Raw genomic sequence first — 14,016 nt, forward strand, 5'->3', positions numbered from 1 at the left:
TTTAATGCAAAAAAAAATTTCAAAAATTGTATGTTGTTGTTGTTATGGTTGTTGTTGTTGTTTTTGTTGTTATGTGCTATGAAGCCACCTGTGACTCACAGCAACCCTCTGTACAGCAGCTCTGAAGTCTACCCTGTCCTGAGCCAGTCTCATTGACTCTGACACACCAACTCCCATTGCCCCAGTGACTGTATCAATCCATCTCATCCAGGGTCTTCCTCTCCTGCACTGTCCCTCCACCCTTCCAAGCATGATGTCCTTCTCCAGTGTTTTATGCTGCTGAGCATAAGGTTGCTATGAATTAGAACCAACTCAATTGTACATAACAATAACATACACAAATAGCATATAGTCTCTACTCTTGGAAAGTTAATCAACCAAAATAAAAAATTGTTACAGATAAAAAATTATAATAGTGATAAAACAACTAAACCAAAATATCAAATATATAAAGTTTTTATGGCAGAACAATAACATTTAAAAGTAAAATACATGTTTCTGCAAATAAATTCACTTTTCTCTGGATAGCAAGGGTATAATTGTGTGGTACGAAGTTCTTCCTTTCTCTACTTAAAACCTATACTTGTTTCCTGTACTTTCTTGTCTACCTAAGATACTTAAGTCTGTTTTTATGTCATTTATCCATTAATTATACAACTTCAAAATACCAAGCTTTTCTTTACAGCCCAAAGACTATTCTGAAAAGGAAAAGTTTTATAAACTTCTTACCTGGTAGCTTTAGCAACCTTCACTTTCTCCTTGGAAGAAAGGTAATTAAGTGTTAATTGAGTGGTTGGAAGGAAAAACCTGCTGATTTCCCAACAAACTGGATGTGTCGGGTTAGAAAAAGAATGATTGTTCTCATCGATTTAGATTGAACACCTGGTAAGCCCTTCAGAAGACCCCATACCAGTCTCAGAAAAGAGCAATATGGGCTCAAAATGACCAACCAGATACAGAACATCAGGATAGTTTCATTTTCTGACAATAGTTTTGTAAAACTGCAGAAATAGAAAATTAAAGGGTTTATTTCAGGACAGATGGGCATGCATGCTGAGAATCCATATACTTGGTCCACACAAAACGGATGAACAATCCACGATTTTCATAACACTGGCCTTGAAGATACAGCGTACTTCCTGCCTGAGCAATGAGACCAGGAGAATAGAAAAGACTCCTATCTAATATTTTTCCAGATAGTTAAATGTAAGCATCTAGAGGATTTCTGTTTACAGTTAGCTTGGCTGTGCTGACATGCCTCCTACCAGGACTCATTATACCACTCAGCTTTCAGTGTCTGGGAAGGTTTATGGGGTGAGAGTAGAGGTCTGTGTCCACAGGGCCTTACTCTCTGCTTTTTATCCTCCTAACTATGGCTGTTGCTGAGTTAAATCACTTCTCTTCTGAGGCTATTTATATGTAACATAAACTCAAAGAAAGACCTTCAAACCCCAGTCTAGGACACAGTAAAATACAGATTTTTTTAATATATATATATATTTTTTTTTAGATCCCACAACCTACTACTTATGGTCTAATGGCTAAGTAGTTGTACTGCCAACCCAAAGGCATATGGTTCAAACCTACCCAGCTGCTCTACAGGAAAAAAAAAAAAAAAGATGTGCAATCTCTTTTAACGCAATTTACTGCCTTTGAAAATCCTTTGGAGGATCAGCTAGGAATTGGTTCCAACTTGATGGCACATAACCACAATAATGAACCTACAGTTATGCCTTAGAGGATCTGGCAGGTAGTAAAGTGCCTAAGAACTTTATTTTAATTTATATTCTCAATTCACATTCTCACATTTGGAAACAACTGTTTGGAAGATCAAAACGCCTTAGAACACAAAGTAATAAAATCTCTAGTACTGAAGTAGAATATATGCACAATAAGAATAAAAAATGTGGGGAGGGAGTTCACACATTAACATCTGTCTGCCCAATTTTGCACAAAATCTAGTCAAACTGAAATGTGTTTAAATGTCCATCTAGTCAACATCTGAATATAGACATGTTGAATACACATAATGGACTAAATCACCTTTCCAATTCCATTTCAAGAATAACATGATGCAGTAGTATTCTGGTAAATGTTTAACAACCAGTTCCCTAAACAAGGTCATGCAGGATGGATGGATGGATGGATGGATGGATGGATGTACGGATGGATGGATGGATAGACAGATATAGTATAGATGATGATTATAGATAGATAGATAGATAGATAGATAGATAGATAGATAGATGATAGACTCCACTATCAGGTTTTTTTAAAATTCTATCACCTATCAACACAATCATTTCACAAAATCAGACTATAACACACTTGATTATTATATGACTCAGCAAAGAAATCACTCACATCATTAGCAAAGGACTGTAGCTGTGGTATGAATGGTTGATAAATTTGTTTATATTAAGTAGTAAGACAAAAGCAAAATATCGACTACATATACCAGAACATGACTCAAATATCACTGATGCAACTTTAGTAAATTGGATAATAGTCTTCAAATGTTCTTTTTGAACATATTGTCAAGTTTTTTACGTTGTTCACAATGTGATAGCCATAGACAAGGCACACATTTAAATTAATTCAGCATTTGTAAACATTTTCTCCGTTATTCTTCAAATGTAGATAATTTATAAGATATTAAATCAAGCCTTGATTTACAGCATTTGCTGATTTCTGTGTTGCAAAAAATCCTGGTCAATTTTAAACTACCAATATGAGGTTCTTGAGTGCAGATATAGGTGTTGATTTGCAATTGTACCTTTCACCAAACAATACTTATAATCTCAAGAGCAAAAAGAATATTTAAAATTGACAAAATAATTAGTAACATATGAGTCTACGTGCTTATTTTATTTTAAATAATGGAATTATAAATTTATGTAATTTAATTTTTAATCGGTCTTAATCAGGGAGCTCCACCAAAACCTGTCCACCATGGGTAAGCCTAATAGCATTTGAAAAACCAGTGGCACAGCTTTCAGTATCACAGCAACCACAACTTATCTCCTTACAGCAAACTGACAGACAAGTGCTATACTACTTAGAACAATGTTCTCCCCAAATACAGTTAACACCAGCTGATTGTTAACTAAATCAAAATGACCGATCAGCTTACACTTAATTCTTAAAGAAATCAAGAAACAACCAAACAATTAAAACAAAACAACTTACCCTATAGAATTCAACTGCTTCACACAGGAGGATCCAGGAGGCTGTTGGGTGAACAGAACAGGGGCACACTTCATGATTTAAAATTGAGAAGGGGTGTGATAGGGTTGTATTCTCCCTCCATACCTATTCAATCTCTATGGTGATCAAATTATTCAAAAAACTGGACTCTATAAAGAGGATTGTGGCATTAGGATTAGAGGGAGGCTCATCAGCAATCTGTATTATGCAGACGACACAATCTTGCTTGTGGAGAGTGAAGAGGACCAGAAGTATTTGTTGCAGAAGATCAAGGAATGCATCCTTCAGTATGGATTACATCTCAATGTCAAGAAAACAAAGATTCTGACCACTGGACCAATAGGAAACACCATGATAGATGGAGAGGAGATTGAAACAATCAACAGCTTCATCTTGCTTGGATCCACAATTAACACCCTTGGTACCAGCAGTCAGAAAATAAGGAGACACATTGCATGGGGAAAATCTTCAATTAGGGACCTCTCCAAATTATTGAAGAATACTGCTGTCGGTTTGAGGACTAAAGTATGTCTGATTCATGCCATAGTCTTTCTAATCACTTCATCTGAGAGCTGAAAAATGAATAAGGATGACAAAAGAATAATTGATGCCTGTGAGTTGTGATGTTGGAGAAGAGTACAAAACATCCCATTAATGGCCAAAAGACAAACAGATACGTCTTGAAGAAGATGCAGCCTGAATATTCTTTGGAGACAAGAATGATGAGGCTTCGCCCCACAAACTTCGAGCATGCTGCTAGGAGGAGTTGTTCTTTGGAGAGGAACATGATGCTGGCAAGGGTGGAGGATCAGCTAAGGAGAGGAGCCCCTCAACCATTGACACAGTGACTGCTGCAATGGGCTCTTGTGTGTCAGGGAGTGTGAGGATGGCACAGGTTAGTACAGTGTTCAAATCTTTTGTTCATAGGGTCAGTATGAGTCATACTTGACTCGACAGCACGCAACAACATAACAACAACAATTTTTAATCTCACTCTCACATTGGCATCAATTTAGTTTCTTCAATCATAGTTGATCCTCCATTGGATTACTACAGCTGTGAATAGCAAAGAGATGGTCCATCTTTATCCCTCAGAGCCAGTGGTGAATTTGAATGACTGGAGACGAGCAACCTTGGGGTGAACAGCACAATTCCCTACAGACTAAGCAACCACAGCTCCCATTATTTTTGATAAATTATGCATAAGTAATTGATTGACAAAATTCTTGAAAATTTAACAATTAACTTTCTTAAAACCAGCCTCAACTACTCTTTTTATGTTTGTTTGCTATGCAGATGAAAATAAGGCAAGGCAATATATCAGGACTCAAGGGGGCAGGAGAAAAAAACGGAGACAATATGTAAAAGGAAAAAAATGTATAAAGGATCCAATTCATATTTGCATCCTTCTGTCTTAGCTAGTTCTATTGATCACAAAGATAGCAGTTTATCAGCAGAAAACTCAACAGAAGGATGGAAATCAATTAAATGATATTAACAATGATCTCTGACATCCTATCTCTACTTAAAAAAAATGGGCTGGTGGTTTTCACCCTAATATCCATAAGAACTATCATGAGAGAAATGGGTGAGGGGGGGAGAGAAATATCAAGACATAGAGATAAATATAGACATCAGAGATACCTGAAACGGAATCTCCAAAAGTAATTCCATGTCATAACTACTTTGAAATGCAAACCTATTTCATATTCAATCACATATTTTTGGCATTTCCTCTTATAATTGTCTTTAATTACAACCAAAAAAAGGGAGCATCTCACTTTTAAACTTTCTTATAATCTTTTTAACTCTCCAGCCACAAATACCTCTTGAATGAAAGAATTATGGTCACTATTTTGTTGCCATGACACATTATCAAAATTGGAAAAGAAAGATTCAAGAAAATTTGACCTAACTGACCATATGATAACAAGGACAGAATTTTTTTTCAGGGCATACTTTCAAAATTCTGTACATGGAATTACAAGTTTGAAAATCCCATTACTTTAAATGGAATTTTCATGGTTACATTTCAAAATACTTCAAAATTTTAACCTAGAATGTTCAACTTTTCATGGTTTCCATTTAACTAAGCTTAGACAATCTGCTTTCCTAAGTTAGTATTGTAACACTCAAGTATTTTGAAGTTAAGAAATAATCATCTAATATTTTTAAGTTTTTCATGAACTTTAATATAAAATAATTAGCAAGCTAAGTAAAAATTATTCTAATAGCAAGACATAAAAATAAGCTCCCCCAAAATATTTGTTATCAAAGCAGTATTGTAGGAAGATATTTAAAAGGACTTTAGAGTGGTTAATAATCATCTGACTTCACATAAAGTATCACATCAGGCTATTTGTATGTGCTAAATATTGCTGGTCTTGAATAATTTTACATTGTAATCACTTTTCTACATAATGGACTCTCACTTTTTAAAAAAAAAAGAAAGAAAGAAAGAAAGAAAGAAAGAAAGAAAGAAAGAAAGAAAGAAAGAAAGAAAGAAAGAAAGAAAGAAAGAACCAACTGACATCCACTGAGTAGATTCTAACTCACTGAAAGCCTGTAGGACAGAATAGAACTGCCGTACTCAGTGCCTAAGGTTGTAAATCGTTACAAGTGACATCCTTCTGCCTACCTCTAAAAGCAGCTCAAGTGTTCGGACCACTGACTTTCACTTAGTAGTCAAGGAATTTAACCTTTGGTCTCAAAAAAAAAAAAAAGAAAAGAAAAGAAACACACAAAATCCAGTCTTTCATTGAGTAGGCTCTTAGTGACTCTCCACTGTTTTCAAGACAGTAAATCTTTATGAGAGAATACTATGCATCTTTCCCCAGCAGAGCAATTGGTGGATTTGAAGAGGTTTCTCATTGGCGGTCAATACCATTTTTTTCTCTTCCCCCCACCCCCGCCATCACAATTCTAGGATTTACTGGTAAGTAACACGTTATAAATCAGAATCAGAAATTACTCATTATATAATCCTTTTATCATGATAGCATTACAAATAGGCAAGTTTCTCTACCTGACCTTGGACACTTGTGTCTCTTGACATGGACTCACCCTGCTTGTTCAGCTATGACAAAGCTCTTTATTTAAAAACCAAACAGAAAAGTGAAAACAAAACAAAGCAGAAACTCAATAGTTTATTATACTTTCAATGTAAATATGCATAGCATATTAGTTTTCTAGCCAATAGCTCATGTGTAAATTGTTCTGTGACATTGAATGCAATCCCCATAACATGTTCAACATTCTCATCCCTGGATTCTCTGTTTCCATTCATCTGGTTTCCCTGACTCTCCCTGATGTCTCATCTTAGTTTTGGAGAAATGTTCTTTTGGCCTTATGTAGTTGATAATGGGTGTTACTGTTTGTTTTAGAGTCCTATCTATTTGTCTCAAAGGTGACTTCAGGGAATTATTTCAGTTTCAAGTTAGAAGGTTGTCTCAGGACAATAGTCTCAGAGGATCCTCTCTTATGTTTTACACTGATAAATCTGGCTTTTCTTTTTCATTTGAATGTTGTCCTACATATTGTTTTACCCATTCTAACCAGAACCTTCTATGTAGTTTTAGTCAGAGAAATTATGTAGCACTAGTTAAGTACCATCTAGATCTTGGGTCTCAAACTAGAGAATTTTCTTCTGGCTCATGTAAGTTTTTAGTCCTAGGGACTAATTGCTTCCTCCAGTCTTTGTTTTCCCTCGTTCTCCTTAGCTTCAGGCCTAAGAGACCCTAGACACAACTTACTAGACTAGGATATAAAATTTGGTCTTTATGCACTGTATTTTGAAAAATTGACGTAGATGTCCCCCAACATTATGGTACTTAGCCTTCAAATCCACCAGTTCAGTCCTGATATCTAAGTAATTTCTATAATGTTGCCTGTTATTCATGTTAGTGTGTGTATGTGTGTGTACACACATGCAGCATTTACAAAAATGTGTGTAAAAATATCCATGACCATCCTATAAATGTAGTTGTTTGTGACCACATAAGAAGGAGGTCAAAATACTTTTGACAAATTTTCAGTAGTTTTGCCAGGGTCCTTCCATAATTCTCTGTTTTCTTCATTTACGTAACACTTCTCTTCTCACCTCTATGCCTTACAGTGATGGCGCCAAGATTGGTGACAGTGCTTCCAAGATCATGAATCATTTTTTATGATAATCACTTAGATAAAGTTAGTGGCACAACTTCAAAGCAATCACTGAGCTAGTTTAGGGTTCAATTATCCATTTGCCCCTTAATTAACACCCAATTTTACAGACATAATGATTAATCTCACCACCAGGGCATTGACAAAAAACTGTGGGCACAAACTATAAAATGTCACAATCTATCCACAGTGCTAACTTTCCAATTACCATTTCATTTTTGTTCATTTCTTTCCATCTGTTTATTGCTTACAAGCTCTTCTGGTCGATATATTAGTCAGATACCACCTAATGTTCTTTGGCACCTATTACAGTTCCCATTAAACTAAAATTCTAAAATTTCACATACTGAATTTTTACCTTTGCCAATGTGAAACTGAAAACTTCCTTATACATTCATAACATCCAATACTTGATTTCCCCTGATGCTAAATCTTTAATCTTGTCTGGATGCATTTTAAGATCAAAGCTTCCATTTTAATAAATTTACATGACAACCAACAATAAATACTCAAGATACTTATCTTTTTGATTCACAACACATCTAAAACCTAAATTCAGAGCTGCCACGTACACTACTTCTGGATTTGGAAACAAAGGACATATTTAGGGGATTAGATGTAGACAGAGACAGCAAGAAATCTTCCTTTTACACATTTTCCTTTTTCAGAGCACATGCAATAAATTTATAGCTCTGCAGGTTAACGGAAAACATGGATGTTATTATACATGCTGCTTTGTTCCCTCTGGCTTTCTTCAAAATATCTAAGACTAGAGCCTTTAGAACTTTCTGTAACAGAGCTTTGCTGCCACCAACTGAACACATTCACCCAACACAAGTATCTTTTTATAAGAGATAAGTCTGGAAAGGAAGATGGAGGTAAAATCACATATTCTCTTGGCACAAGTCCCAAACATTAGCTAGAACTCTATTTCTAATCAGTCACACCAGCAAGACATAGAAAGAAAGCCAAGGTTTCATGTCTTAACATTAACAACAGTAATCCTCCCTCCACAAGGCTGAACCAATTTATATTCATATAAAACTCCTCCTTTATTTGTAAGCAAAGGGCATTTGTTTTATTCACACAAACAAGTATAAAGCAACAACTTTGTGCCAAGAATGCCTTTTCATAAAATGGAAATACTGGCCACATTACATCAGTGAGATGGACTAAGAACAGGCTTTGAATTAATTGATAATTGTCACCAGGTCAGAAAAACCAACTTTCTTAATCTCATTCTTACTGGTGGATCTACAAAAGAAATACAGATCTGTTTCTGCAGGTGATCTTATTTTCTTAGCCAGGTCATCTCTTAAAGGGATAGAAGATCATTTAGTCAAGTGTTCCTAGACCTTAGCAACACAGCAAAATCACTTGATAATCTACAAACTCCAAGGCCCCTACCAGAAATCCCAATTAGAATTTCCCAGAAGACAACATGAGTAAAAAAATATTTTGATATTTTCTAGTAAATAGAAGATCATGATGAAAAGCCAGAATTAAGAATTACCAATTTTGTAGTCTATTCCCTCATTTTTTGGAGGGAGGAGGCTGATAAATAAATAAATAAAATCATCTACCAAAATATGGCAAGACCATCATGGAGAATTCTAGGAAGATTGAAGTTCCTATGGTCACTTGAAGAGGATCAATCTTTGTGGAGACCATCCCCAGAATGCCGACTTTTAGCCTATTGCTTAATTTTTTTGAACAATTTAGAACCAGCAAGACAAGAATACTCTCTTGGTCAAGAAAAGAGTTCTTGGAAGATATTAAGGAAAACAACTATATTTCATTTTTCATTTAATAATTGTTCCATTTATCCTTAAGTTTTTTACTTGAACCTTATGTGAGCTGAAAGTCTCTCTTCTCCTCTCTCTCTCTCTCTCTCTCTCTCTCTCTCTCTCTCTTTCTCTCTCTCTCTCTCTCTGTATCAAATTCAACTTGTTTTATTAATGTCCAATAAATATCCCACATATGTATTTTTTTCAATAAAATATTTTAAGTTTTCTCATATTCAGTTGGCCTTTGGAGAACACGAGTTCAAATCATGTGAGTCCACCTAATGCATAGACGTTTCTTCTTAGTGCTATTGTAGCGAGTTCAAGTGTGTTAAGTGAGCAGTTCAAGGAAATGAATTGCATACACAATTAGCCTCTCACCAATTTTAAGTAGATACTAACAGAACCTGTTGCTCAAGGTTCAACCATACATTATATCCAAATTTTTAACTTTATGGGAAACTAATTATCCTAACCTTCTTGTTGTTTAAACATCAATTGTGATTAGTTTATAATTTTCAGTATACAAAAGTAAATAATTTAAAACTTGGTATGATGATTATGTTTTCCTATAATTTTGTGCTTGTTTACTCTTTATCTTTCATTTTACCTTTCTGCTAGTGTCTCGTCTCCAGCACCACTAACCAGGAAAGAGAGTTAATGTTACATTTCACTTAAATTTGACCATCAATTCTCTCAGTTCTGTCTACATGAAGCTCGAACCTCAGTTCTTCCAAAAGCAATCTTGCTCAAAATTTAAGCCTGACTTTTTTCTGCTTAGTGATGACCTTGCCTGTTCTCTTTGGAATTAACCTTGAAATTTAATTGCAGAGGTGCCCACTTGCCTGAGATTGTGCTAATGTTATCAGTAGCAAGTTGGCTTTATATAATAGAGCTTCTTGTTTTTGAAAATTAAATCTACACTGATTTATGGGGAAAGAAGAGTAGGCAGAAGAGAGATAAGTAACAGGAAATAGCTAGCTTTTTTTATTATCAAAGACAGTTCCATACAAAGGAAGAATCTCTACTGAAAGTATTAGGATCAATTTTAATGCATAGGAATTCATAATTCACATAATTCGTAGTAAATGAAGAATAAGGAGGAAGAAGAGAAGGAGGAGGAGGAGGAAGAGGAGGAGGACAAGGAGAAGGAGGGGGAGGGAGGAAAACTGGAAGTTGTAAAAAATGAAATAGAATGCTTTAGTGAACTCTGAAATGGTCTGGCATGGTCCACTTTGAATCAGATGATCATATCATCTACTAAGCAAGGAATAAAAAACTGAGGAAGAATGTTGTGACATTCATATTAAAAAGGACAATCCCAAAGTCTCTCCTAAAGTACAATGCTATGAGTTAAGGGATTATATCCATACACATACAAGCAAGACTTGTTAACAAGACTATTATTCAAATATATGCACTAACAACTAAAGCCAAAAGGAGGAAATTAAGGATTTCTACTAGCTTTTACATTCAGAAATTGATCAAACATAAAATCAAGATGTATTAATAATTACTGGAGACTGGAATACAAAATTTACAAACAAAGAGGAATGAATAGTAGTAGTCAAAAAGTATGAACTTGGAGCTCTGGTGGCCTAGTGGCAAGAAGCTGTGCTGCAATCCTGAAGGCGCACAGTTCAAATTCACCAGATGCTTCGCTGAAGAAGGAGGGACAATCTCCTGTGCCAGTAGATTCTGATTTGACAGTATACAGCAACAACAACAACAACAAGAAAAAGTATGAACTTGGTGACAGAGATTAGGCAGGAAAACAAATGATTGGATTTTGTACATTCAAAGATCTATTCATAGCAAATACTTTTTTCATTTTTATTGTTATTATTCAAGTTTATTTACAAAATCCAAATACATTGTTTTCAGGACAGATTCTTCCAATTTCTCTCACTTCCACCCACCCATCAAATTGTACAATGTCATGATTAATCTCCCCCTCAACCCTACACATCCTCATCCCTCTGCTTCCAGACACCACCACCCCCTCTTGGAACCTCATACTCATCCTACAATAATTATTTTATACAATATTTGCCTTATGGGACTGAGTTAGTTCACTCAACATTAAATAAACCATAACCACCATTCAGGCAGATATATATATGTATATATATATATATATATACACCATGTTTATTGTGGTTTTGTTCACAATAGCAAAGAGTTGGAAACAATCTAAGCGCCCATCAACAAACGAATGGATAGAGAAGCTCTGGTATATTCACACCATGGAATACTATGCTGCATTGAAAATCAAGGAACTCACAAAATATTATTCAAAATGTGTGACCTTGGAGGACATTATGCTGAATGAAATATCTCAGTCACAAAAGGACAGGTGCTGCATGATGCCACTATTGTAGAACGGGACTGACATCAGGGTTGGAGTGAGACTGAGAAAAAAAGTGGATAAATTATGTAGGCCGCATTGAAACACATGAGAGAGAACTGTTTGAAAATAACATATGATTACCATCTCAGACAAGAGTCTCATAACGAAACTTTACAGAATACTCCTGGGCCTCCATTAAAAAAAAAAAAAAAAGACTGATAACCCACATACAAAATGGGCAAAAGACATGGAAAGAATTTTCACAGAGGAAAATATTCGAATGGCAAACAAACACATGAAGAAATGTTCAAAATCACTAGCAATAAGAGAAATGCAAATCAAAATCACAGTGAGGTATCATCTCACTCCAATAACAGTGGCAAAGTTTAACACGGCAGCAAGTAAAAAATGTTGGAGAGAATGTGGTAAGAAAAGAACTCTTATATATCATTGGCGAGATTGTGAAATGGTACAACCATTCTGGGAGACTCTTTGAGGCTTCCTCAAAAAGCTGAACATAGAAATTCCATATGACCCATACACCCTGAGAAAATGAGAACTGAGGCACAAACTGAAATTTATATATCAATATTCATAATAGTATTATTCACCACCACAAGAACATGGTAATAGCCCATATGTCCAACCACGAACAGATTGAGAAATTATGGTACATTCACACAATGGAAAACTACGCAGCATGCGGCAGCAATGATTTTGTAAGTTATTACATAACTTGAGAGGGACTGGAGAGCATTATGCTGAGTGAACTAACTCAGTCCCAAAAGGACAAATATTGTATAAAACCATTATTGTAGAATACGGATCCAAGGGAGTGAGGGAGGGTGGAAGCAGTGGGATGAGGATGTGTAGGGGGAGGGAGGATTAATCATGGGATTAAACAGTTTGATGAGTGGGGGTAAGGGAAACTGGAAGAATCTGTTCTCGAAATCAATGTATTTGAATTTTGTAAATAAAACAGTATTTGAAAAAATGGAGTATAGTGCACTTGGTCAAAATCATGGTATTTTCTATTGTTTACATACATGTAAAAGTTGGACAATGAGTAATGAAAACTAAAGAATTGATGGCTTTTAACTATGTAGTATTGGTGAAAAGGCTGAATATAGTTAAAAGAACAAACAAATCTTTCTAGTAAGTATCACAACCAGAGTGTTCTTTAGAGGCAAAGATAAGACTTTTTCTCATATACTTGGGGGCATGTTTTCAAGAATGGAAATCGCTGGAGATGGCCATCATGCTTGGAAAGTAGAGAGTCAGAGAAAGAAAGATCTTCAATTAAATCAATTACTACAGTGACTTGTTGTTGTGGACTCTCGAGTCAGAGCCGATGCATAGTTGACCCTCTGGTGGGTTTTCAGAGGCATTTAATCACACAGGAGACCGCACATCCTTTTCCAGCAGAGCTGCTGGTGGCCTCGAACTATGTGCCTTCAGGATTGCAGTGCAGCTTCTTGCCACTAGGCCACCAGTGTTCCTTAGTACAGTGATTAGAATAATTAATTTAAATACAGCAGAGATTGTGAGGATGGTGTAGGATCCAGCAGATGTTGTTGTTATTTGTTGTTGTGGTTGTGCTTTAGGATAACTTATGTATTAGAGATGGCACCTAACGACAACATGCATGTCTGACTCCAAATATTAAAAAACAGTTTTAAGATAACTTATAATTTTTCTTTCCTAAAATACTTACCCCCACTTAGAAAAACTAATTACAAGTTCTGTAGCTGTGGTTATCTCCCAGCAAATTCACTCTAGGATGAGGAAATCGGAATCAAGAAGGCCAAATGGACACTGCTTTTTATACTAACTAAGGAACACAAACATTCAAATAAATAGCCCTAGGCTTCCCTTAGTAAATAGTTCATTTTCTACAAAAAGTAGGTCTGACTTCTAGTCTAGAGAGAAATGCTATGATAGCTAGTCTGAAAGGTGAGGGTGGGTGGATAATGGCCTCTAGAAATTGTGACTCTGTAGGGAAAGGAGGATAAAGAGAAAGTGGGCAGTAAATGGAAGTTCTAGCCAAGTAATTCTCCATATATTCCTTTAAATAAATGCCTTGGGAAGTGCCCTACAGTACAATCCTACTCTTCTCGGTACTAAAAAAAATGTCTACTCAGGTTTCTTGGGAATAGAAAACCTATCATCTTGGTTGCAGCTTTTTCCTGTAAGCATTTTGGACACCATTTTCCCCTTTGTATTTTTTCCCATTCCATCTTGTTTCCATCTACCAAGTGCAGTCCACTATTCCACAACTCCACTCTATATGTCATTTTTCACATTTCTTTTTTCAGTTAAGCCCTCTTATACGCATATAATATCATTTCAATAGAATTTGAGCAACAAAGAAAATAAAAAAATTCACATGTTCTCATATTTATTGTTATGTGCCCTCGAGTTGACCACAACTCGTAGAGACCCTAGGAACAATGGATCTGAACCCTGTCCTATCCTGTATCATCCTCACCATTTTTTTTTCTATAATTATATTTT

This window comes from Elephantulus edwardii, unplaced genomic scaffold (genome assembly GCF_000299155.1).
Source record: "Elephantulus edwardii isolate Elephantulus edwardi_28Jun2011 unplaced genomic scaffold, EleEdw1.0 scaffold00179, whole genome shotgun sequence".
NCBI lineage: Eukaryota > Metazoa > Chordata > Mammalia > Macroscelidea > Macroscelididae > Elephantulus > Elephantulus edwardii.